Source organism: Cibotium barometz, chromosome 49, assembly GCF_041138505.1.
Source record: "Cibotium barometz isolate CiBa-2024 chromosome 49, ASM4113850v1, whole genome shotgun sequence".
NCBI classification, from domain to species: domain Eukaryota; kingdom Viridiplantae; phylum Streptophyta; class Polypodiopsida; order Cyatheales; family Cibotiaceae; genus Cibotium; species Cibotium barometz.
The window spans coordinates 37,737,237-37,742,143 of NC_141094.1; the positions used below are offsets into that span (position 1 = coordinate 37,737,237).

General features: G+C 42.8%; 1 pseudogene; it reads left to right on the top strand.

Moving 5' to 3' along the window:
* Positions 1 to 465: 465 nt before the first annotated feature.
* On the top strand, positions 466 to 1,905 carry LOC147610544 (AT-hook motif nuclear-localized protein 18 pseudogene; annotated as a pseudogene).
* Positions 1,906 to 4,907: the final 3,002 nt, after the last annotated feature.

A 4,907-nucleotide genomic window follows, 5' to 3' on the forward strand; every position in this document is an offset into this window, starting at 1 on the left:
ATAAAAAATACCATTTTTCTATTTAATATGTGAATACCCCTTTTAAATGTTACCCTTCTGTACGTAAAAATTGTGTAAAAAATAGATTTTAAAAACCCCTTATGTTGAACCCACGTGCTACACTTACATATTTATGAGTGATCCCCCGAATTCGTACTATAGTCCAACTACCCATGTAAGTGTTTCAGTATGGTAGACTAACAATATTCATATCCATGTACTCAATTTTGATTATGTCTTGTTTAAAATATTTGATCATCTCAAAGGTGTTTTTCGTGTAGTCCTTTCCATTTTCTATAATTTCTACCCTTCCTCTCAATCTTTCTATATACCTACTACCAATTCATGCTATACTCCAGATCATCTTGCACAGGAGCTTGCTAGGTAGGTGATCTTAGAAACACAGCAACCTTTTCAGTCCCTTCCATTTCAAAGTAAATGTTCTAGAACATGTCTAAGGAGATATTAGTAGCACTTGGTGAGTTTGTTATTGTCTGTGGTTTACTCTCCTTAATCTTAATTAGGAGAGTTGTGATCAGCTAAGCGCTGCTCTCTCCCTGTCTCTCTATATATATATCTTAATTAGTCTCACACACCGAGCTTGTGATCAGCTAAGCGCTCTCTCTGTCAATCTTAATTGGGTCACACACACGGAGCTTCTGATCGGCTAAGCTCTCTCTCTCTCTCTCTCTCCCTCTCAATCTCAATTAGTTCATACACACAGACCTTGTGATCAGCTTATAAGCGCGCTCTCTCTCTCGTTTGAAGCTAAACCTATGATTACCTGCACCTGACTTTTGTCTTATTTGTTGTTTTTTTAGCAGAGTTTATGGTCACATCAGCTGGAGTCTATATCCTTGGCAGGTCTCAGCTGGCTGGGGAGGGAATGTTTCTATGGCAGGTTTGGGGCCAAGTTCTCTGCCATTAATTTCTCGGCTTTTCAGCAGCTAGGAGCAGTACTACACAGAGATATGCGCATTGGCCACACCACCAACAACGATATGGCAAATGCATCAGATGAAGAGAACAGTGGGAGCAGTGATCCCATCAACAGCAACAATCTTAACAATATTAATCAGCGGACTCACCAGCTAGTGCTGGCGACGACAAGCCGTGAGGAGGGAGGAGAAAGGGTGCGGAGGCCTAGAGGGCGGCCACCCGGCTCCAAAAACAAGCCAAAGCAACCTATCTTCATAACACGAGATAGTGTAAATGCGCTGCGAACCCTTGTCCTGGAGGTGACCAACGGCTGGGACGTAATCGAAAGTGTAGCCACCTTCGCATGCCGGCGACAGTGCGGCGTGTGCATCCTCAACGGCAACGGAGCAGTCGCCAACGTCACACTCCGGCAACCTGGCGCTGCGCCCGGCGACACAATCACCTTGCACGGCCGCTTCGAGATCCTTTCGCTCTCCGGCGTGTTTCTTCCGCCGCCAGCCCCGCCCTGGGGGACCGGCTTAACCGTGCACCTAACGGGTGGTCAGGGCCACATTGTGGGTGGAAGCGTTGTGGGCGCTCTGCAAGCGGCGGGTCCTGTGGTGATTATGGCTGCCTCTTATCTCGATGCGTCGTATGAACGCCTACCTCTAGATGATGAGGAGGCGTTGCCCGCCATTGGAGCTTCACAATCTGCAGCCATGGTGGCGGCCCCGCAGCTTATTATTGATCCTGCTTCCAACACCAATGGCAACAACAACAGCATGGCCCTTTACAACTTGCCACCCGAGCTCCTCACCGATCATCAAATGCCAGATGTCTACGCTTGGTGGGCTGCTGCTTCAGGAACTCGGCCCCCTTATAATTAGAAGCTCCTCCTACAAGCCAATGGAGACTAGTCTAGCGGTGAGGTGTTCAAGTCCTATGCATGAGGTGGTGGGTTCAAAACTTGTTCGCTATTGATGGCGAATAAAAAGCACACACTTACATGAGCATAGATATAATTTAAAAAAAACTTCTCCTACAATACCACCACATTACCCCCTTTCTCTCAACTTTGTGTGTTTCTGGGCCATATCCAAAGCTCATCTCTAAGCCTTGTTTGAAGTCCATACATATCCAAACAACACACACATAGCCCACTTGCTCTACAGCTTGACTACCCACACTTCACACTTGAGGTTCTTTTTTTCTTTTCTTTCTTTTTAGTATGCAAGAGACTCTATCTTTGGTTAATGTAAATAATTCCAACCTTCACTTGAGGTCTTAAAGATTTTTCTATTGATCTCATTGGCATGTGAATTGCACTTCACTACCTAGTCTTCACATGGCTTGTATGTGTACTTGTACTTATCTTTTTAATAACATCTTCTACAGCTTGATTCCTTGAGTTATTCCCATTTTTGGGGCTATATGGACGTCACCTTGATGGTGTGTCACTAATTAGATTCTCCCACATGACATTGGTATTTTAAATCTTTCCGCCATAGCATTAGCATTTGAATCATTCCCAACGGAGTATCACTAGAGTGCATGGAGAAGGTGGTGGAGAAGCCCACACGTTTGGAGCATGTGAACACTACAATAGGCCATGGAGGGATATGGGGAGATGTATAATCAATGTATAGCCTGTCAATGTGGCACCCAACATTACCTCATGACCGATCACCACCTTAGCTATAGATATAAGTGAGAGATGGTGTATTATCAATGCAGAGTCCACTGATTTAGAACCACCACCACCTCATGACCCACCCACCAACTTAAGTGTTTGAAGCATGATGAGAGAGGTGGGCGAGACGTGGCATGGCTTTGATTGGAGCTCATGCTCAACCTATCTTCACCCCTAAGGAAGCTTCGAGATGATTGTAGACAAAGGCTTTCCCTAAAACGAAAATGCCAAGGCCTATCTCTCCTCCTCTGTTGTCTCAAGGTCACATCAACTATGAGAGAGCTAGAAGCTCTTAAAGCCCCCAAGAGAGCTTTATGCTCTCTATGCATGCATAAGAGAGAGAGAGAGAGAGAGAGAGAGAGAGAGAGAGAGAGAGAGAGAGAGAGAGAGATTGTGTCCATGCATGCTGAAATGATTGCATTCTTGATCAAAACATGAAAAAGCTGTCTCTTGTTTGTTGTGTGTGGAGCCTCTCATTATAGAGATGACTTACAAGTAAAGAAACTTTTGAGACACTTTCCCATCATACCTTGAGAAAAAAAATGTCTTCAAGCGTAATGTCTTCAAGCGTAAGTCAACTGTAGATCTCATAATGTGGCACACCACCCATCGATCAATGAGTGGAATATTGAGAATTTGAGCAGATTGTTAGGCATGTGTACATTGAGGTTTGATCACTAGAATCTAGAGAGAACATTGTAACTTGCATCTCAAGTTGTGAAATGTTCGGTAAAAGATATGGAACTGAATGCTCTTGGGAAAAAAATAATGGTTGATATGCATGTGATGCCAAGTTGGGGTATATCCCATCACTTTGGGAAGACACTGGCTGATTGCTATGAAGTCAAGACATGATTGATATGCATGTGATGCCAAGTTGGGGTATATCCCATCACTTTGGGAAGACACTGGCTGATTGCTATGAAGTCAAGACATGATTGATACAAGGGTTATATTGACTTGTTTGTTGCTAGGCCTAAAGAGAGGAGGATAAGGTATGATTTGAAGATAGGCAAGATTTTTGGAAAATGTTGGCGGGGATAACCAACACATACCGTTATTCATATTAATGCATTACAGACAAATACAAAGAACATAAATGAATAACATCATAGAAAAAAGTAAACAAAAGAAAAGTAGTCGACAAACCATCGGTATCTGCATATATTGCTACTTCTCTCTGAGTACACATATGCTATCAAGTCACTGTGCTTTATGCCATAAGGTGTTTTTGGCTAAGATACAAAGTGACACATACTTTTGGTATACCCGTTGAATAATGAATAAAGATAAAATGTGGATTACTATTGGCAGATAACTAAGGGTTAACACCTGGCAAACCCGATGGGTAGTCCGGACGTCTCGTGGGACAAAAGATGAACCCACTTGATGAACGAGGATAGGTAATAAAAAAATCAGATTATGTAATTTCCTGAGAAAAATCTTCATGAAAACCTAACCCAGTTCTATCTGATGGGTTTCTAAAATGGACATCTATAATATGAGTAGACAGATGAACTTGTCTATAAGATTAAAATTTAGAATTTAAATAATCAAAAAAAGAATGAGAGTGGGCTTCCGGATTGCCGATTTTTGGATGATCTTCACGGTGCTCCATGGCCTCCGGCTGGTTACTTTGACCATATGGTCAGGTAACGACACCTTTTCTGTGTGCTCTAGTCAAACCCTTAGATGATTAGCCTTTGTGTGCAGGTTCTTTGTAGGGTTCTCTTCACTTTGTTGTTGATCCAGAGTTGTTTGATGACAACGATCCTCCAAAGGTGGTTGGGTGGCACATCCTTGTTGAATTGAGCCATAATATTCTGCACCATCCCCGTGAGTTGTTGGAGGGAAGGGGCAGATTTTGAAAGTGTAATTTTTCCACCACTTCTTGTATACATATTACACATTGCTCCATCTCCCTCTCGAGAACCTGAACTGAATTTCTAAGTTGTCCTACTTGCACTTCCAGAACTGTTACCTTTACTTCACTTTCATTTACATATTCCGTATGTTCGTTCTATAGGTGCTGAAGTTCTTCTTCATATAGTTCCAGCTTCTTGACTGTATCCTTCAGCTCTATGGAAGTATCAAATTTTTCACCTAGTTTTCTTTATGCTGACTAAATCAGGCACTTTTTCATGCTCACAACTTCTGCACCAATGATATGCATCCCTCCTTTAAGCTAGACCAAACATATCCAGTTGTCAAGATTTTCCTGAGTGTTAGCTTCAGGGCAAAATGTCCCCCACACACACCTTCATGGCAGGAGGCCAAAATGGCAAAAATTTCCTCCGTG